A 23,160-nucleotide genomic window follows, 5' to 3' on the forward strand; every position below is an offset into this window, starting at 1 on the left:
GCAACATGGGAAATCATCTGACACGTAGATATGAGGTTAACACTATCAGATATATAATTTCATCTTTTGTTGGCTACGCACTGTTTATATGTCAGCTAAGTGAACAAATGATGGGCTCATCTGATTGGTCAAATGCTCTGAATTCTGCTAGTCTAAAAGTGAAGATAAGGAGATGTGGACAGGGGCACTAATGTATGTCGCCGTTCTCCGAGAGAGACTGTACAACACACATACACGCACACACACACACACACGCAGTGACCTTAAGGGAGAACGGGACAAAGAAACTAATGGAGATGTGAAAAGACAGAAAGAGAGGTCTTAGAGTGGCTGTTTCTCACCCCTAGGCCAGTAGCTGGTAATGGCAGTGGTCAAAGACACACACACACACACACACACACACACACACACAGACACACACACACACACAGTAAACAGGGCAGTGGCCAGCAGCCACATAAAAGCTGAAACAAACCACTAGATGCAGTTTGATGTTTGTATGTTGGTCCCTGCAGGACTCTGAGATCCAACGATCAGAAGACACTTGTGAGAACTGAAACCACCACCTCACAAGCAGCTTCTATACACTGATGTGTCTGGGGAAAATATAATAATCGTATAATAATCATAAATGTTTTGCTTTTATCCTGTCCCTTGGTGCCGATTAGATTGTTTGCTTTTTTCAGACGTGAAACCGCTGTTTCATATCACGATGCAATCAGTCGACCTGGTGGAGTGGACGGATTAAAAGGTCTGGACACAAGCAAAACCATTTTCCCACCAAGCGCATTAATATCTGTGCTTTGTCTCCTTTGGAAGACATCCACCCAGGCAGAGCTTTCTCCCAGGCGGTGCATGACCTCCAACAGACTCCACAAGTTCAATTTTCATCGCTTCATTTTGTTTCTAACCTCAAAAGCTAAACTGGATCAGCTCTGACCTGAAAGCGAAAAAACCCAACACTGGATTTATGAAGCTAATTGTGAGGAGGAACTCGCTGACAGGCTGAATTCAGGGCAAAAACTTCTACTCTCTTCACTCCGCTACCGAATAACTCACACCGTCCTCCCAAATACCAGTTGCTGTAACGCTGCTTAATGATGAGTCTAAACTACATTTACATGTAAGCATGTGTCAGACATTATATACTGTCAAATCTCTGGGACACGGATAGAACAGACACCCAGCTGGATGAATGTAATCATCCTCACACATTTTCTAACACATCCATGGTTGGCTAATTTTCCAACACCAGTGACAGGTGGTCAACCTCCGCGTGTTTCTGGATCTGGATATGTTTTTGGTGTATCTAAATTCAGTTGTGATGCATAACAAGTCTTCAGATTCACATTACATGGTTTGTCTATGCCCTTTAGATTGACACATACGGGTGATTTCTTCCATACTGTCGCAAATCACTGTCAAAAAATAAATATGTTTTATGCTGTGACAAGGCTCTGGGTAGGGTTTGGTTTGGTTACGGTTTGGTTTGGTTTGGTTTGGTTTGGTGTGGTGTGGTGTGGTGTGGTGTGGTGTGGTGTGGTGTGGTTTGGTTTGGTTTGGTTACGGTTTGATTACGGTTTGGTTTGGTGTGGTGTGGTGTGGTGTGGTGTGGTGTGGTTTGGTGTGGTGTGGTGTGGTGTGGTGTGGTTTGGTTTGGTTTGGTTACGGTTTGATTACGGTTTGGTTTGGTGTGGTGTGGTGTGGTGTGGTGTGGTGTGGTTTGGTTTGGTTTGGTTACGGTTTGGTTTGGTTTGGTTACTGTTTGGTGTGGTGTGGTGTGGTGTGGTGTGGTTTGGTTTGGTTTGGTGTGGTGTGGTGTGGTGTGGTGTGGTGTGGTTTGGTTTGGTTTGGTGTGGTGTGGTGTGGTGTGGTGTGGTTTGGTTTGGTGTGGTGTGGTTTGGTTTGGTTTGGTGTGGTGTGGTGTGGTGTGGTGTGGTTTGGTTTGGTGTGGTGTGGTTTGGTTTGGTTTGGTTTGGTGTGGTGTGGTGTGGTGTGGTTTGGTTTGGTTTGGTGTGGTGTGGTTTGGTTTGGTTTGGTTAGGTTAGGTTTGGTTCAGGCACAAAGACAACTTGATTAAATTTACAAAGACTACTTCAGTGAGGCTAGAAGACCTTTGTCATACTTGTAACAATTATACAATACACATGTGGTTATGGTTATAGTCATCCCTTGTGTTAAAGTCTGATGTTTCGTTGACCTGTTGAGTTTGTCGCTTTAAAATAAATTCATCCGACTCCACCTGCATGTTTGTCAAACCAGCGAATATGTTTCTCAGTTTGCTCTCATCTCTTTCTGTTATATCATATTTGTTTTGTTTTTTGTTTTTTTACCACAGTCAGCGTACCTAAAAGAATGCGTTGGAAATAAATTCAAACATTTCAAATGTAAATAGTTTCTCTGTCCTTTCTCATCAGAGAGGTACACAGGTTCTTACGTAAACAGCGTCCGATGTAAAAGACATGCATGCATCACGGTGACACTAACAACAACAGTCTGAATTAGATCAGATCGCATCCATTCACATTCAGACTGCAGTGAACCTGAAGACTTGCAGGAGGCTGTAACCTGAAGACACTGTGGGGACACATAAGGTGCTCTCCACTCGGATAATTATGCTTCCTCCCTCCTCAAGCCAGTGACCCAGAAATCAATGAAGGTTCAATAACACTAAGGGTGTTCCAAAACCTTAATCGTGAACCACAGGTGTATCCTTTGAGTAGGTTGTTACCAGATGGCAGCACCCCTACAATTAATTTCTAAGTCACAGTTATTATTGGTCCTACAATATCAGCCTGAGAGGGAGTGTAAAATGAATAGTATATAGTATAGTGCTTTTAATGTTCTCTCACATCTGTTCAGTTATTAATAACTTATCAGTTCTGATTTCATTCATAAACTCCAAGGATAAACTTCTGTCTATTGGTGTTATTTATATAGGTCACATTTCATGACACTTTATAGAGACCTAACTGATCTATGGTCAGTTTTGAAGCAGCAGTCATCAAGTTTCAAAATGGTCACTTTATTATTTTTACATATCATAGGTCCGATATGATGATGTCATTGGGTACTATTTGTAGTCTCCTCAAAATGACACCAATAGAGGCACAGATGTCCCCTCTGGTAACTGCAGTTCCACCATCCTCACAGCTCTCGCACATCCTCACTGGGAGAAGGTCAGAAGAGCAAGAGACACAACAGGGGGAATTGAAGAGCTTGTTAGCTAAATGGAAATCACCATGTCAGGCAGGTGAAATGACAGAGTTTTAAGACAGTACAGTCTTCTGTCGGTTTGTTCTCTGGTTGTCAGGGAAGCATGTGTAGTAACACCACCAGTAACGGGTGATGTCACCACGGTCAGTCCACTGGGAAACTATGACACACACACACACACACACACACACACACACACACACACACACACACACACACACACACACACACACACACACACACAGTTGGTTGAAAGGTGTCCTGAAGTCACTCTGTTCTCCATCCACATCCTTCAGTCTCAGTCTAAAACAAAAAAAAAAAAAAAAAAGAATAACTAAAACAAGCAAAATAATCTCTTCCTCTTCCTCTTTATCTGAAGGGAAGTTCATCAGCCCCTCCGTCAACACTGCGGACTCAGAAATACTTTATTAATCCCAGAGGGTAAAAATGATATCATACACTAGATAAAAATAAGATAGAAGAGAAAGATAATAAAACACAAGAGTAAGTAAGAATAAAATGGATGAAATAGTGAAATATAACAAAAAACTGCAAAAAAAAAAAAAATTAAAACTACATGAAGCAACTTTGTGTGTATATATGTATATGTATGTATACATATACATGTATATATATGTGTATATATATATATATATATATATATATATATATATATATATATATATATATATATATAGTAATAACAATACTAGTGGACTTAGAGATGTAAATATATCTGTAAATGACTACATAATAACTAGTGTAGATTATATGGCGAAATGCTGCAATATATGATGACAATAATAGTTAGTAATAGATAGTGTGGCTATCTAGTTAATGGTATAAACAAATGCTAAATGCTACATGTAGACAGTAGAATATTTTACATGATATTAAACAGAAAAAAATTGAAAATTTGAAAAAACTTAATAAACTGTACTGCCAATAGTGTTGCACAGTTATATTATTGTTGTATTACAAAGTTAAATGCTAATGTAAAGCTTTATAAAATTAAGCCATGTTTCCAAATGACCTCAAATATAGGTTGGTATTTCTGTACTGGGAGTTCTTTTTACTTATCAGCTGACAATAATGTCATATCAGTAATACACTGATATCAGCCAATACAGTGTTGTAGCTCTAAATCCAGCATCACTGTTTGTAATTTGATATCAGGACCACTGTTTACTGCTCACTCACCGAGGCCATATTAAGTTACTGCTCGTTTTAACAAATTTACCTCTCCTGCTGCTCCACATGGTGAAACAAGGGATGGTTTTAATTCAGAAGCAGTCACGGGAAATGCAATGTATTTAAAACAGAAGTTAGGACTGGCAGTGATCATTATTAATGAAAAATGTGTCTAAAAACAGGAAAAGAAACATGTCATGACAGTGAGTCTTCTGATAGTGAGATTAGCTTTAACGTTAGATGGTGGATAAATCGACTCAGTTAATATGATTAAATGTGATTGATATTAATCATGAACCAGCCATTGCTGATGACTGGTTCCAGTCTATTGGTCTCATTGTGAACAGGCACAGTTCGACAGAATCAGCAATTTAATTTGCGATGGAGAGTGTGGCGATGTGAATCTAATCCTCTAATGTATACAACTCACATCATGTTGCATGGTTTACATACTGCAGCGGGGATTACACGCACACACACATATGCACACACACACACACACACACACACACACACACACACACAGAAGGAAGAACGGTGAGGTCGCTCTGTCTGTCCAACCTTCACTTCAGGACAGCGTGACTTCTGTTCTGTCTTTAAATAGCTGTTCTGCTCCATCAGGACCTGACACTCACTGTTCAAGGTGAAACTCAGCTTTCACACTCAAATCTAATCTAAAATCCGACTAACAAAGGTGCAGACCTGAGGGGCCGAGTCACCTCGCACACCGCTCAGCTAATGAACTTGCTCGCTATCTGACAACTGCTACTGAAACTCAATGACAAAGAGGAGATATGACTGTGTTCCTGTTGCTTTGGAGAAGACAGAAATCCTTTGACTCGCCAGCAGATTTATTTCCTCTGCAAGGCTCCAAATATCCTGAGATACTTGCTTTTCAATATCTGTGTATAGATGTTGCATATTGCAGACTGCTGCTGACCTTACAGCTTCACATCTTGAAATACAACCCCCACTATTCACGTGCTTAACTGTGCACAAGGACAGAGCAAGGAGCAGTTTGAGAAATTTGGGAAAGGCTGTTTTGCCATTTGCTTTCTTAGTATAGTTGTAGAAGAAGATGGCTCTATGGTAAATATCAAGCTAGTGCCAGGAGCTGGCTACCAGCATCTCTGAAGCTCACTACTTAACATGACATGTCTCATTTTTCAATTCATACAAAATCAGAATTCTACAAAAACAACAATCATGCTTTTTAAGATTGGTGTATGTACTGGACTGATTCTTTGGTATATAAGAATGTTGTCATCACCGTGGGTCAGCCAGGCCACCAGCAGAGATTTCAGGTAGTCACTGCACCCGGCCAAAATACAATCCCACTTTCTAGGTGTTGACGGGTGAATTTTTGGACATGACGTGGGACCAGCATTAAATGAACATCATCCTGTACTGAAGAAGACCAGCAATGAGATCATAAACTTATCAGGAAATTGTTTACTGAGATAAAATGTGGGAAGTATGGTCATTTTCTCATAAGGTTACATACATCTGGCTTGAAACCAGTGGAGCCACCCCCTGCTGGCATTTAGAAACAATGCAGGTTTACAAGGCACTTCAGTGTTGGCTTCCCATGTTACTGAATCTGCTTACTGTCTGAACAGGAAGCTTCAGGGTGAAAGAGATGAACCAGATGTTCCTCTATTACAAACTATCAGGGATTAACACACACACACACACACACACACACATGCACACACACAGCAGGCCACGCAGGATTTGGTGGGACATGATTGGTTGACCCAGAGGGGGATTGTGGGATTGGGATTATAAATGTGTGCGTTTGTACGTGCATGCGTGCGTGCGTGTGCATGTGCGTGTGCGTGTGAGTGTTTTAGCTCAGTTAGTATAATCTGTGGTCTAATAATAGAGATTACCACTTGCACTCTTCTGAACGTCTACTGACAGTCGTCTGACTTCCCTGCTGATGATACCTTCAGATAAACACTGAACTCCTTTCACCTCCTGTGACTCATATTGTGTGCGACTGATGTGAACACCAGCATGCCGAAGACAGGCACTGAAACCAATCAATAAATGGAATAGTTTGGGTGTCATCACGTTACACTTATGGTTGTGGTCTTCCTCGCAGATGTAACTACCTGCTGGGGCTATGTTGGCAACAGAGATACCTCTTGCAAACTACAGGGGATGTAATCAGAGAGCTTTGACTGCTGGGAACCAGACTGAACCTGCAGAACTCTGTAAACAGGGACGTATTCCAACTATCCCATGGAATGACATATACTGTAAATCACCTTGTTAATCCCTGTGACAGACGAATAACTTATCTCCAGCTTGATGCATTCTGGTATAGGCCCAAAACCCCCGATGACCCTGATCAGCTAGAGGTATGAAACATGTATGCATGTATGTATGGATTATCGAGATCAGGCTGTATTTCTCTGCCGGTCAGGTTTTGCTGGTCACTCTCGGCCCAGATCAGCAGAAAAACACAAAACCTTGCCAAATGTGGCTGCAACATCTGGGCCATTTTCTGAGGGAGGTGCATAGATGAGCGTGCCAACACCAAGCCTCAGACATCAGCCTGACTCAGCTTCTCAGCCAGTCCAGTATTACCCTACATGTTTTTTTGGTTAGTTTTCTAGCCATTTTAGCACCTTGGCCGTGAAGAGACGCGAGGAAACCATAGGAGGGGAGAGGAGAAGAGGAAATAAGTCTTAAGAGAAATGAGCCGTCCTTATCTCCGCAGCGTTTCTGATGACGTTGCTTTAATGGTTGTAGAGACGTTCAATGAATTTGTGCCCACTCAATCCAAAGATGTTCTATGGTGTTCATGTACTGTTAATAACACTGAGCCGTGCATCACTACTGTGCTAAAAGCAACCTTGTGTTTTGCAGTTGATAATGTAATCAGTTAAGATAGTTAACATGATTTAAATTATAGTGAATATATTTTGGGCCTACACAAGAAACAGCTTGACTCTGAATCATTTCACCTGCAATTTGTGCCCTACATTATAACCAATCATGTATTTTTTTCCTATCTAAATATCTTTGGATGATCACAGCAGTTCTATGCAAACTGATGTATTGCAAGACAATCATAAAACGACACGTCACAAGATCTGTCTGACTGAAGAATGCAACATGCCTGTAAGGAGGTAAAGTGCAGGATTTCTCTATGTGTTCAGTATGTCGTTCGGTGTCAGTTTCACAGAATTTGACACAAGCTGAGATGAAACACTGAACACAAAGTGCATAAAGCCTTAGCAAAGTTTCTCTTCTACAAACACACTGACTGACACTTGTCAGTAAAGTAGGTCAGCAAACTGGCAGAAGTCCAAACAGTCCTGCTGTTTTTCAGTCTGTAAATTAAGATTACAGAATTATAAAACAACTAAGAAAACACGTGTGTAAAAACAAAATGCACTTTCTTTATAAAAGGCACTTACAAAATTCAAAATTGTAGTGCTTTGCCAACATAACCAAGTTGTGTATGTAAAACCTTCATTTCCCACCATGCTGTCAGGCTGAAGTGCTTGCAAATTAACCCAATGATGGACTTTAATACTGGCAGAAGCTCAGGGAAGAGAAAGGAAGCTTCCCTTTAAACATTGCATTCAGGCGTTAGTAATAGCCGTTTGCTCAACGAGGAGGATGGTTGTGCTGCAAGTGGCCTTGACTGTTATCACATGATGATGATATATTGCTGTAGTGATATTTTGTCCCACTCCTACTAAATGAAACATTCATGTGTGACCAAATATACACAAAGACAGACACATTCCCATCAGTCTCAGCTGTACTTTACACTAGTGCTTAAAAGTGATGTATTGCTGATGGTAAGGCTGATAAACACAGTGGCCATCCTCACCTGCCAAACATCAGCATGTTAACATCGTTACAGTCAGCATGTTAGCATGCAGGCAGTCGTGATGGTGCCAGTGTTTATCCCTGCACTGCACAGCATGGTAGAGTCGGGCTAATGGAAACAGACAGTTAGTTTTATTTGTATTTAGTGTGTCATCAGCAGCTAAACAAACACATGCCGATGTTTCACCACTTCCATGGCTGACATGAAAGGAAAGCTGTGAACGTTTCGTCTGAATTATTCACATCCACACTTTCCTTCCAAACAAGCACACGCGGAAAATCAGTACCGCACACTGTACAACTGCACGGCGAATACCAGAATGAAGACCTGAAGCTGCTGCCAGAAAACATTAGCCGAAACATTACCCGAAAGGCGAGAAGACGGCGGTGACATCACTTCCTTCTAAACATGCTGACTCATCAAACATTCAGCAGCTCCGCCACTCAACTAATGGAAGAAGAAATGTGAGACAAATAGGCAGAAACACACACCTTGGCAGGCAGGTGGGTTTGGGGCGAGGACACACTCATTCGTTTGTCTTCTTTTAGAGTTTTCAGCCGAAGTTTAAAGCTGACAGAGAGGAGGATGTAAAACTGTGACTTGGTTTCTATATAAAGAGCAACCTTCACGTAAAGCACACTGTGACTTTGTGTTTGCGAGATTAACTTTACTGTAATTTTCCTGCTGACACACAGAAACTTCTGTGTGACTGTGCGAGTTGTGTCTACACTAAGCCAGCCAGCTGAATCTGAAAACACATCTTTATTCTTTCCATTTTTGACCCTCTGCCCTCCCTAAGTCTCAAGTCACTGCAGTTTTGCCTTATCTGAACCAAGGGTCAAAAGATAGAGGGTGTCACATGCTGTACAGATGTGACCCACATCATGAAATTTACCTTACTCGATACTGTTCATACCTAAAAACTGAACATTCAAAGAAGTCTCCACTGTAGATGAAGCCTAGTTGTAAGAGAGTTTGAGGATACGTGGTTATATTCTGTATTTCTCACATTGTCAACAAATCCCATAAAAAGACTAAAATCACCGATACACTGTTCCTACCAGTAAATACTGTCTGTGCATCCAAAGCCTGACACGTCACATCCATCTGTGCCGTTGAGCTCCATTACTGAGCCACACTGTTGCACTGTGACAAGTTCCGTCATTACCACGAACACACAACCTGCAGTTTACTTTGACTGGATCCCACACACACCGTCCTGCTGTCGCAAACACTCACCAGAGCCCCAATCTGCTGCTTAAAATAGTCCCTGATAAATGTACTATATCCTCCTGTTTGAGTAGTGAGCTGTTTAAGGATATTCTTGGGCCTATTTAAGAAATGAAACCATAAATTTTTGAGCCATTTTTACGTCTTCTGTACGATGTAATTGGCCTAATGGCTGAGCTCCACAGTCATGAGAATAGGGAAGTCATAAATTATCAAGATACACACTGATACATTGTTCGCTTTGACCTTTTAGTAAGATTCGCTGGCATTAAGAAAATGATTGAATTACACCAGTTTAATCCTTTAAGAAGACGGCTCTCTGTCCGCTCTGATTTTCCCGGTGATCACTCCTCTTGAATGTGGAGCACAGTTGTTGACTTCAAACTCGCGCTTATGTTGATTCGACTTCATAGAAAAGGGTCTCGGCCGATGTCTCAGTGCAGTCCAGTTACTGTTCCCCCCCCCGCTGATCATTTCTGTCCTGATCAAATCACTGTTTTGTGCTCATTCAGTTGTCTGAATATAAAATTATACAGGTTAAATTAGAACCACAAGATTGCAGTTTAGCTTCACTGACAACTTTCTGCAGTCTCCCAACTGATGACACAGTGGTTAAGTGTGTGTATGTGTGTCAGCGTGACCTTGACTACCTCAGCGTGTGAGTGTGTGTGTGTGTGTGTGTGTGTGTGTGTGAGTGTGTGTGTGTGTGGGCGTGTGTGTGTGTAATACCTCAGAGACGCAAGTCGCGAGGAAACACTTCATCACTGCCGTCCTATTTACACACACAGACTTTCTCTTTCACACACACATAGTCAACTGTTCCTTTACACACTCCGCTAATCTCTCGCTCTCTCTCTCGCTCACTAATTGTGTTTTTCACAATAATCTTCCAATCACATTTCATTAATGTCATCACTTCCTCTTTGTCACATGACAGGAAATTAATTAAAACTTACCGAGACAACGCAGGGAGCAGGTGCAGACTCACTCTCTCCCTCACTCACACACACACACGGACACACACGCACGCACACACGCACACACACACACACACACACACACACACAGGTAGCATCATAAATCACAACAGACAGAATGGGAGTAATGAGGTGGCTAGCTGTTAGCGCTCTGTACAGCAGGCAGCACCTAGCTAGCTAAGCAGAGACACACACATACACACAGTACTCCTTATATTGCAGTACTCTGAGTACTACTGCTACAGTGACAGGGAACCATCTCAGTGTGAAAACACAGCTGCTACAAACTGTTTTCAGCACAAGTGGTGAGAGTGCGAGACTCTGAGTAGCATCAACAACCAAACAGCTGAGTGCGCACAAAGTTACTTCGAGCAGTGACACTTATTATGAGTGAAGACGACATTTTCATTAGATTTTCTGGAGGGAATACTTAAACATTTTGGGTGATGCATTTGACCGGTCCACAGCACACCTGTGCAATAGTCATGTGTCTTCACCTGCATCTTGATTTGGATTATTTTGGCGAAGGTGAAGTTTTTACTTTGATGGTTTGCAAATTTGCTCTCCAAATGTGGTGAAATTAGTTTTTCCCGTGCACAGAAAATGTTTTAATTCTTTCACTTCAACGTGTGTAAATGGGAGCAAAAAATCAGCATAAATTCCTGCTCTCAAATTCTAAATAGTCTGGCATATGACTACTTGTTCTAACAGTTTTTGTTAAGACACATAATGTGTTAATTAATGAGCATTTGAGGTGCTGTTTGCTGAATTTAATGTAACCAAGCCATGCTAGCTGTTCCCCGTTGTAACTAGTCTTTACGCTTAGCTAACTTTACTGTCTGCAGGCTGTAGCTTTATATTTCATATACATAGTGGGATCTATTGTCTGCAAAGTGCAAAAAAAGCTACTTCAGAAACTCTAAACTATTCGTTGAGTCACAAAATGCTGATCTTAATTAAATAACGACACAACATTTTTGTCTCTACCTCTTAAAAAGAATAACAATAAAGTTGTTACGATGAGCTCATTATATCTGCCTGCTGTCAGTCCACATGCACACACACACACACACACACACACACACATGCACACGCTCATTCGCACACAATGCATAAAGAGCTGGGTTAGATTTAGTAAAAAAAAAAAACAACAACCATGCTTGCGTGTGTGTGTGCCTGGTGTGTGTGTATTTGTGCTCTCTGCAGGTTTCCAAACTAATCTGTCCTGACGTAACAACATGCTGCTTCTCAATCTGCCCACTGCTGGAGTCCTGGCACACACACGCGCACGCACACACACACACACACACACACACACACACACACACACACACACACACACGCACACAGTGTTTAGCAATGTTGTCATGTTCTATAAATAGGTAAAAATTGATTTGTGTGGAGGAGAGCAAGAGAGATATGTTACAGTAGGATAAATCTTCCTTTACTGTAAAATTGGACAACGCAAACTAATAAGGACTTTACACTCCTATAGTGCCGTCGACAGTCACTAGGTGTCCCAACAACGCTTTACCCAATCTACCAGCAGCCTTAATGTCGCTTTGTATGACCCAAAACTACTTAGTGAACAGTTCAACATCTGGTTATGAGAGTCTAACAACTATATATACTTTAACAGCAGCCAGTTAGTCAGTCAGTTTGTATGTCCTAACAAATAGGTACAGTCTAGCAACTAATCAGAACATCTAACAGCTGCCCAGTACAGTCTGGCAGCCAGTTTGTATAGCTTACCAGCAAGTTAGTACAGGCTAGTACAGTATGATGGTTTAACAGCTTGGTATTACAGTCTAACAACTTGATAGTACAGTCTACCAAAAAGTTAGTGCAATCTAACAAGTCATTAGTACAGATGAGTACAGTATGACGGTCTAACAGCTGGTTATTATAGTTTAATCGATTGATAGCATGTTAGTGCAGTGAGTCTAACTTGTTAGTACAGTCTGGTGGCCAGTTTGTATGGACTTACAACTAGTTCCTGTAGTACAGTCTACCAACAAGTAAGTGCAGTCCAACAACTACTTACAAAAGTCAAGCCGGTTTGTTTTTGTCTAACAGCGGATTCAAACAATCACACAGCAGGTCTGTTTCATCTAACAGCTTGTTAGTATGTCTAACAACGAGCCAGTGAAGTCTAGCACCTATAATGCACTCCACCACCAGGTTAGTGTCTAACAACTAGTTAGTGCAGTCTGATGGCAGGTAAGTAAGGTCTAGCAACTGTCTATTACAGTCCAGCAGCAGATAAGGGCCATCTAACAACTAGTTAGGACGCTCCCCGCCTCTTGTTCTTTCCTCTGACACTAGACGATAGGACCCAGTGTGACTGTGTTCCTGCTCCTCTTCAGACTGTCAGCTCCCCTCTTCTGTCTTGCACAGAAGACTTCAGCTTTAATTAAGGTGATTAGTGTTAATTAGACTCACAGAGGCCTGAGACACACAGACTCAAGGTCCAAACACCCAAACAAGGTGAGGCAGGCACCCTTCAGACAGGAGGATACACACTGTGAGAGAAAATATGAAGGGAGGCAGGAAGGACAGAAAGGACACGAGGATGGAGGTCTCGCTCATTTCATGTGATGAGATGGCACCACTGAAATCAGTTTCCAGGTCACAAAGGAAAAGTAGGAGAAATGGAAGTGGGGGAAGAAAATGTGTTAAAGGTAGGAAAGGAAGAGAGGTGGTAAGGAATTAAGGAGGGGGGAGGATATATGCGAGGAAAGGAAGAGACAGAAATGGAAAGGAGGGGGTACTCAAGGGGAAAAATCAGCTTTCAGTTAACAAGACAAAATGGGGTTATGAGGCAGGAATGACAATAAAAATGGTAAAAGGTAAGGTAGAGGGAAAGAAGGAGGTACAAAAAAGGAAAGGAACGGAGGAGATCGTAAAGGAGAGGGAGGAGGGAGGCAAGCAAAGGAGGTGGAGGAGGGAAAAATCAGTTTTCAGGTCCGTTTCTGTTCGAGCGGCAGGGGGCGCTACAGTCCATTTGATCAGGTGTCATTATCAGACTTGTGAACACACACACACACACACACACACACACACAAATATATGCAGACAGTCTGGGGCTGTCCTGTCGCTCCCTCTCTGTCATGGAGATGTTGTTAATTTTCACATAGGTGACAATGCGATTGGCTGTGTGTATATGTGTGTGTGTGTGTGTGTGCGTGTGTGTGTGTGTCTGTGTGTGTGTCTGTGTGTGTGGGTAGGCTTTGTAAGGGATTATTTGACAACAATGAAGCATGTTTAATACACGCAGGAGATTATACGTCTGTCTGTCTGCTCTTTCCTACAGCCCTGATCAGTCCCACTTAATCAACAGGAACAGTGACAAAAAAACATGGTGATACAAAACATACAACTGAATACAGACTGCAACTAATGACACATTTAATCATCTCTTCTGATTATCATTTTTTAATACTTGATTCACCTGTTGGTTTATGAAACAACAGAAATCAGAAACAATCTCTGTTATATTTATTATGTATTATAAAAATGGATTTTGTTGTGAGCGACCTTTGAATAACACTCTGCTTGCATATATTGAGTCTCTACAAATTATTTTTAAATATGTGCATGTATTATAGTAAGCCATTTTCACATTTTTGGGGAGGCAAATATACTTGCTTTCTTGCTGCAAGTTATGCGAGAAGATCATTCCCACTCTAATATCTGTATGATAATTCAGCAGTGACAGCCATGGTCCTCTTAGCTGGGCATGAAGACTGGAAATATATCTAATCTGTCTCTGTTCAGAGGTAGAGGGAGACATCTGCCCACCAGCACCTCTAACGCTGATTAATTAACATGCTATATCTCTACTGAGTCATATCAATTTGTTGAATAAATAAATAAATAAATGAATGAATGAATGAATAAATAAATAAATAAATAAATAAGTTGCTTTAAAGGGGGGTGGGTGCAGGACACGTGCAGGAAGTCCAGCACATAACCTCAATATAAAACCACCACGGATTAAACAAGCGGGAGCTGTAGAGATGCTGGGATGTTCCATTTGGATATTGTTTTATTATTATCTATAATATTACTGGATCATTACTCATTCTACTGTTACAATGAAAATAGTCAAAGAAGAGCATATTTTAAGTATTTGAAGTGTCCGTCAAAGTACTGTACTGTACATACACTCAAACACTGTATTTCAAGTCAGTTTTAGATGTTCCTGATACACTTCATACTGCTACTCCAGTGTATTTCATGGAGATATGTGCAAGTAGGCTAGTTTGGTTTCCTTTTTTCAAAATAAGGCTGAACATACAAAATATGTGATCAGTTTAAAAAAAAAAAAAAAAAAAAACAGATTGAACTAGTCTCATCTCACCATCTCCACTAGTGAACATGACACTTACACATTACTACTACTGAGCATCGATTATCGAGGAATGTGATCATTTATAACACTTGCACTGCAAAATGCAGACTTCCACTCTTGATAATTTAAGGAGGTGATATTTTACTTACAGCCATATTTATGTGCGTAGACAACATAAAAGGAGTTGAATGCTGATTTTTTTGATCTGAATAACTTAAGGGTATCACATGTTTCACTGACATAAAATGATAAACATGGCACAACTATTAGCACACTAAAACAAAAGATCTATGCATTTCCTCCACCACTGGAAATCAAACTGACTACAGGCTACATTTCAGCGGAATTGGATACAAAATACAGAAAGAGAGCTCTTGTGAAATGAGCGAACAGACAGAAAGGGGGACGAGAAAAAGTACATTTGAAAAGTCAGACTGACAGAAGGAGCCTGAAAGTGATCCAGAACAAACCCAGTGGGCCGACGGACGGACCGTCTCCGCTCCAGTCGTGTTTTCATCCAGCTGTTCTGTCCCAATCATAACCTTCAACTTAAAAAGAGTCAAGAACGAAGAAGAAGAAGAAGAAGAAGACGAGAAGGGGGAGGAGAAGGAGGAGGGAAGGCGACAGAAGGTGAGGAGAAAAACAAGAAGAGGAGTGGGAAGGTGATTTACCGGAGGAGGAGATGGACGGATGAAGAAAGTAGAGTCCTGTGGCTTCGAGGCGCTGAACTCCGCTCACTCACACTGTCATCGATCAGGAATCAATACTGAACGGCTCAGTGGCCCCAGACTGAGAGTCCGCACGGGGTTTGATTGATGACACGCCGATCATCCATCTATGTATCCATGCATCCATCCATCCATCAGGGGATCCGGACACCGTTCAACTCTGTCTGAGCAGCTGAGCCGCGCGCTCTGCGCCGCACCGAGAGCAGAGCGGCAGGACCGCGCATGCGCAGTACACAGTCAGAGAGAGAGAGAGAGAGAGAGAGAGAGAGAGAGAGAATTGCATCCAATGACAAACAAAGAATTGGAGGAACTTTAAAGGACTTTTATTTACCTGTGTGTGTGTGTGTGTGTGTGTGTGTGTGTGTGTGTGTGTGTGTGTGTGTGTGTGTGTGTGTGTGTGTGTGTGTGTGTGTGTATTTGTACGTGCGTGCGTGCAGCAGGTTCTGGTTGACTTGTGTCCAGGTTTTACTGTTCGCAAAAAAAAACGGATAAAATCTATTTTGAAGCAGTGTAAATACTGGCTGGCAAGGCACATACACATTGTTCTCTCTCTCTCTCTCTCTCTCTCTCTCTCTCTCTCTCTCTCTCTCTCTCTCTCTCTGTATTTACTGTCAACTCACATGTTCACGAAGTCAAGAGGTGTCAGGCTAAAGGATCATTTTCACAGTTTTCTCAAGCCATTTTTCATTTAGAGTGTATCCTCCCGAAATTCAGACGATCTGTCTCTCCGGGCCTGTGAGGGTGTGATTCCATGGACTTGAATGACACTAAAGTTGTGTTCACATTTCGTCCTTCTGACTGCAAAACTGGTCATGTCAGACTCCTAAATCCAGTTCAGTTCTTACAGCAAAGCAGAAATATCAATACACTGGGTGCAGAATGGCTGCAAGCCTCCATCAGGAGCAGCTACATCAAAATGAAATCAAGTAACAACAATTGTTTCAATTCAGATCAGCTTGAATCTGGTTTCACTTCTTATGAACCGTCCTAAATATGTATACAGAGCAGAAGAGGCTAATGTATGCTTCTTAGATGACGTGACTTTAGCACTGCAGTGGAAGTAACCATCTTGGAATAATGCATGAATACTTCCAAGTCAGAATAAACTGTATGTTTTACTCTTCTTTCCATTCTGCCAACATTCTTTGAACCGACCGATCCTCGCCCACATCAGAACTGTGCGAAGATCTCATACAAAACAAAAGAAAGCTGAAATAGCCAAACTGAAAGAGTAAAACTGTTTTTAAGTTGGCAGAAAACTGTATTTGTGTCGGACCTAATTTAAGCTGATTGAGAAAAAATAAATTCGCAGTGTATAAAATTAGTTGGTGCAACAAAAAATGCCTTTTTCCATGTTTGATTCTCCGTTCCCCCAAACGCCAGCGTGGTCTGCACTATGTGCTATTGTCCAAAAAGCGTGAATTTGTGTGTCAAATTCAATTTCACACATTTTTGCACAGATGTACAGATCCACTGATTCCACTGAGCCGAGGGACTGAATGTCATCATTTAAAATGCTGAGTGACGAGTGCACAGAGCTGAAGTGCCACTTCAGACAGAACCTGAACAGACTCAACAGACCAGCTGAGATGTGACCTTTTTTTATTAATGACGCAGAACATTCAGCACAGTCAATTTAAATCATCCGAGTTTTTGCTGATGACTCAATGAACACCGTCTACCATCTAAAAGAGGAACGTTTCTTCTTCCTCTTTTTTAATGATTGAATGAAGGAGTTTGACTTAAAGAACATACAAAATCCATATAAAGTCCTGCCCTCCGATTGGCTGGCAGGTGTCTGTTAAAATCAACACTTTAACCCCCTTTCTAAATATCTGCGCTCAATATTTAACTGTAGGTAAACACAGCAACAGTTTTGATGCTTAAATGATCTCAAAATTTTTCTTAACTGTATTTTAATACAGTACTGAAATGCTCATCAGGGGACAAGAAGTATGGGATCCTTAAAAAAACACAGAAAAACTAAATGTTGCTACTATTCATTTATATGTTTAAAAGCAAAGAGCATAATGGAATTAGTTATTAAGCTATCAGACTACAAACTTGATTTTAGTCCAATAAGAATACACTAGCACTACCTTTTTCCTCACCTGGTACCAAATGATAAATAAATATTGTATTTGCCTATATTTAACTGATAGACTACTTAGTATAGTATATATAGAGGCATTTCATACATATTGCAGGAGTTCGCCATGTCTTTACATGCTTGACTTCTTCTCTGGCTCCAGGTATAACTTCCACTATACACAGGGTGGAGCAGCAGCCTCTATATAACTGAACCCAAGGTAAAATGCAAAAAAAGCAACGTAGATGGACATATTAACTTTAACTACGCTGTTCGATGAATGTGTCATTACTTGCTGGGAGCTCGATAGAACAAAGATTCTGTTTGGAGAGACTTTTGTGAGTAAATTCATGAGAAACCTTTAAAGTGAGATGGGCAAGGACAGGACACAGGACACAGGACACAGGGCACAGGACACAGGGCACAGGACAGGACACAGGGCACAGGGCACAGGGCACAGGACACAGGACACAGGGCACAGGACACAGGACACAGGGCACAGGGCACAGGGCACAGGACACAGCGCACAGGACACAGGACACAGGACATAGGACACAGGGCACAGGACACAGGACACAGGACACAGGACACAGGGCACAGGGCACAGGGCACAGGACACAGGACACAGGACATAGGACACAGGACACAGGACACAGGACACAGGGCACAGGACACAGGACACAGGACACAGGACATAGGACACAGGACACAGGACACAGTGGTATAAGTCCTGTTGCCTTAGTATCTCCTCTGTGTATCAGAACACCTCAGAGAGCAGTGTCATGCTCACAGACTCTTCAGCACCAGAGTTCAGACAGACAGACAGACAGACAGACAGACAGACAGACAACTAACATGATGTCAGACAGCTGAGACATTTCACACTAGCGCTCTGATGGAGACTCTTCTGTCTCCCTCTGAAACTCAGAGATTCCAAGAGCTGAGCTGACCGTCCTACAGACGACATTTTCTTCTTACTTTCTATTATTTTTATGTCCACCAGCACAACACTGGTGATCTTCTATATTTTCCTTACAGTCACTGAATTACATGACAGCACCAAAAATACGAATGAGTTACCATTAATCTATTAAAAGTAATAGCAGTGTATCCAGAGCCTGATATAGCTCATTTATCTGTGCTGTAGAGCACCGTCGCTGAAGAGGAACTATTAAAAACCCATCAGTGAGTTTCCAGAGTTCCACATGTGTGTTGAGTCACTTCCAACACTCTGACAGGGTTACTATTTATTTTTTCTAGTGCTAAGCTCTAATAACCTACTGTAAACTATCTCTTTAGCATTTAGCAGCCAAAGGGTCACATATTCCTCTGAGGAGCTGGTGGAGACCAAAAACAGAGCCAAAAGAGAGTGAATATTAAACTTTCACTCGCCGTGGTGAACTGTGACTCCACATGAATGCCAATGCTGCTCCTTAACTGAAAAGTCAGTTAAGGAGTCAGTCAGTCGTACATGTTTGACATCTTTGTAGGATTTGTGCTCTAGAAATTAAAGGACCAGTATGTGAGATTTAGTAACCCTAGTGTTGAGGTGGCCAAGTGAAAGTTCCTCTCCAGAGCCAGTATTTGGTTTGTCTGTTCAGGGCGACCGCAACGCGGCCTATTCCGTGGAAATGTATCTGCTCCCTCCGTAGATATAAAAGGCTCATTGTAAGGTAAACGACACACAGTGATCCAGGTGATCATACACTGATGAAAACATGGTCATGAGGACAATATTCCATTTCTGCCAACGTGGTGAAAAAAGCTCTGTGTTCCCTGTGTTCCATTTTCCACTTTTACCTCGTTCGCTCCTATATTTCTCACCTCCATACCCCCTCTCTCCCCCCCCTCGCTCTCTCTCACTCTCTCCGCAGAGGGTCCTGCTGTGGTTTCCCAGAGTGCCTTGCAGCTCCCAGGTCCCAGCAGACATGTTCCTTTGCTACTGCAGCAAGCCAATCCAGTTCCTCTACTCCTCAGGACGTCCAGCCAATCACAACCAGCACTGCAACGACACCCGTACACACACACACGCACACCCACACACACACACACACACACAGAGAGAGAGAGAGAGAGAGAGAGAGAGAGAGAGAGAGCGGCATCTCCCCCTCTCACCTTGAACATCACATCAAGGTTGTGCAAGGATATATCAAAGAGTGTGTGTGAGTGTGTGTGAGAGAGAGAGAGAGAGAGAGAGAGAGAGAGAAAGAGAGAGAAGGGGGAGGCTGCGCTGGGAGCTGGAAAGCACTCCAGTAAAACCAGTACAAACACACACGCACACACACACACACACACACACACACACACACACACACACACACACACACACACACACACACACACACACACAGATGTATTAACAAACAGATTCCAGTTTGGTGAAAACTTTCTGATCCACTTGAGTAACAGGTTCCAGTAAGTCACTGTGCTGGGACAAGAATCAGTCCAACACCTGTGCACTCATGAAGCCACAGCATGTGTTTCCTACATTTTGTTTGTTTTATATATACAGATTAAACAAATACGACATACACTCACATGTTGATTCGTGAGCGTCAGAGGTGATGGTAGGCACATTTTTTATTTACTCTATTCTTTTACAGAACCAGTCTAGCCCCCCCCTTTCTAGTCTTTATGCTAAAATAAGATAATCTGCTGCCGGCTGTGGCTTCATTTTTACTGTACAGAAATCACAGGGGTGCCAATCTTCTTAACTCCCTCTTGGAGAGAATCGGGTGCTCTGCTCTGTGACTCAAATGCAGTGACTTACTGGGGCCAGCTGCCGCCACGTGTTAGTGTGAGGAGACTTGGGAAAGTGTTTGAACTTGTTAATGTATATGCTGGTTTACATCCCCTTTGTCGAAGAGACAGAAGAGATTGGGAACACAAAGGCATGTCAGATTAATGACCTCAGACATGTCCTCTATGCATACACTAATTGCACTAGAAATGCATTTTACATGTCCTGTACTTTTATGCATCTTAAGTGTTGTATGTGTCGACAAACCGCCGGTGTGTAGTTCTGTTCGAAACGTATTAAAATTGCATGTTGAAGTGAATCGACCTGTCGGCTCTTTTCCGTTGGCTCGTACCCAGCACAGATGTCTTAAATGTTCCACTTTACAGGCAAATACAACCCAGATTGTTTGACCTAAAATGACCAATGGTTTCCTGTGGGGTTTCTGAGGAGCTACAGGGATCTTCTTTTGGACTGGAGCAACCCTGAGGAGGACTCAGGAGGAGGAGGAGGAGGAGGATCGGTCCAGAGGAAACAGAGGATTGCAGTGGCAGGTAACTGTTGGGGAGTGAAAGCAAGAGCTAAAATGTGTCTCAAAGGACAAACGAACGCAGCAGCGTGACTTCTAGTCCGCAGTGAGACCACATCAAGTTATAACATAGACCTAGATCAGTCCAGGAAAGAGACAGAGACACAGCTGGCTGTGTGGGGAGGGTACGCAGGGAAAGATCCAACACTGCTGAGAATGATTGTGTCGATGAACAGCACACATAAGCATATTCTGAGTTGGCACCACCAGAGGAGACTGTTTACTGTAAACAAAACACTGCTTTCACCTACTTTTCAACAACCAACGTTTTTTTGTTTTTTTTTCTGTTTAAAGGTGTAAAAACCTGGAGCTGGTGAGCCTGTATGAGACAGAGCACACATAAACATCTTGCTGTGCCTGTGTTACCCTGAGATCCTGCTGGACGCAACCTTCAGCCAGCTATTGTTCTGTTGCTCCCTGTTGAAGAGGATTATTGTGACACATTGTTGGGTTTTCAAGTCCTATTTGCCTTAATACAACAGGATGTTCTGCCATTGAAGCTTGCGGAGATGTATGACGGAGTTTCCGCTGCCAATTTTCTGTGTGAGTGTGTGTGTGTGTGTGTGTGTGTGTGTGGTGACAACAGAACTGGTTAGTCATGGTGCTGTAGTATCATCTGGGCTCCCAAATGTTTCTCAATGTAAAACAGGTGTTCCACTCTGTTTATCAAAACATTTGTCTCTCTTGACCAAAAAAAAAAAAAAAAAGTTTTTAAAATGCTTTTTTTATGAGAGTCAGAGAGAAGAAAGCTTAGTTAGCTTAGAGTGAAGACAGGAAGCAGCTTACCTGGCCCTGGCCTAGAAACTCTCCAGCTCACAAGACCCCGAGTTGTTGAATCTGTGCGTTAGATTCTTTTATGAATCAAACAAATAAGATATAACATGATCATCTGCAAACTTTAGGCGCTTGTAGGTAGATTCTGTTGCCTTTAAAGCAGTTGCTACATGATGATGTATTATGACGCCTTTTCCTGCTCCAGTAGAAGCTGCATGTAATCTGAGAAATTGCCTCCCGTGATGTCATCCAGTGGCTAAGGTGTGTTGTTGGCAATGTGGGTGTCAGGTTTTGAAAAGCAGTCCACTGGTGTAGCTTCACACCAACTAAAACACCGTTGAGCACCCGTGTCTGAATAGAGCAGACAACTGTATGTGGTGAATTCTCAGCCAGCACATGGGTGTGTCAATAACATGTAGCGCTCCGCGACAGTGCTGGTTAAATCAGCTGTAACACATACTCAGATGTGAGAATGGCATTCAACCTGCTGAAATACTTCCCTGCTCTGTCTCTCACTCTTCCATGTGGCCTGGTGTCACTGCTGCTGGACACAGATACACAATGTTGCAGCTCTGTCTCTGCGGTGGCAACTTCATACACAGGGTGCGACGGTTTCGTACTCCTCTAGGCTTGCTTGTATATTACTTTCCACCCTCTGCTTACTATTGCGGATGCGTCCAAACACATGTACGTAACACTGATATGAGCACATAAACCCATCATCATTACAGAGCGGTCTGCAGCCTCCTACCAAGGCACCACCCCTCCCCCAAACCATATGGAGTACTTCCAACATGTGTCAACCTGTCTGACAAGGACAGTCTCCTGTTGTGCTGCATGTGTGAACAATGTGTGGACAATATCCTGATCTGATTATCTGGATATGGTCCAGAGTTCACACGCAAAAGTGGCTTTGGACTCACTGTGGACAGTTTAAAGACAACTTATCAAAATCGATACAGCTACACAAGAGATGTTCCTGGTGCCTACACTACCCATCATGCAACTTAGCCACAGATTGACACCATTGGAGTGAATTTATCAGATGACATGCACCTTCCACTGGAGCCAAAAAAAGGCTCTATGCTCTTTACCTCAAGCAGTAAGACAGTTTGAAAACACGTTTATTTTACTGTCTTTTTTAAAATACCTCTATGAGATATGTGTTATTTACTCCTCAGCTCACTCCTGACACCTGGAGTACACCAGCACAGCCCTACACTCAACTGCTCTCCAGGCTGGCATTGTGAATTATCATATTCATTACCTGCCTGGTTAAACAAAAGTGAAATAAAAATAAATAACACCTGTAACAGGCAACAGAGAGAAACAAACAGTTTCTTGTTTGTGATTCTCTGACAAAATGTGACTCTCCTGAACAGTCACTGGCTTTTACGGAACAGCCCTTTTTTTTTTCTTCCA

The 23,160-nt window shown here is 42.2% G+C and overlaps 1 protein-coding gene across 3 annotated transcripts in view; it reads right to left on the minus strand.

Moving 5' to 3' along the window:
* Window positions 1-15,742, minus strand: part of znf385b (zinc finger protein 385B) — a 54,003-nt gene extending 38,261 nt beyond the window's left edge. For all 3 annotated transcript variants that reach the window (XM_037108605.1, XM_037108606.1, XM_037108604.1), the window contains exon 1: window positions 15,493-15,742. The gene's annotated coding sequence lies outside the window, so the exon portion shown is untranslated. The remainder of the gene's footprint in view (window positions 1-15,492) is intronic.
* Window positions 15,743-23,160: the final 7,418 nt, after the last annotated feature.

This window comes from Acanthopagrus latus, chromosome 9 (assembly GCF_904848185.1).
Source record: "Acanthopagrus latus isolate v.2019 chromosome 9, fAcaLat1.1, whole genome shotgun sequence".
Classification (NCBI taxonomy): Eukaryota; Metazoa; Chordata; class Actinopteri; order Spariformes; family Sparidae; genus Acanthopagrus; species Acanthopagrus latus.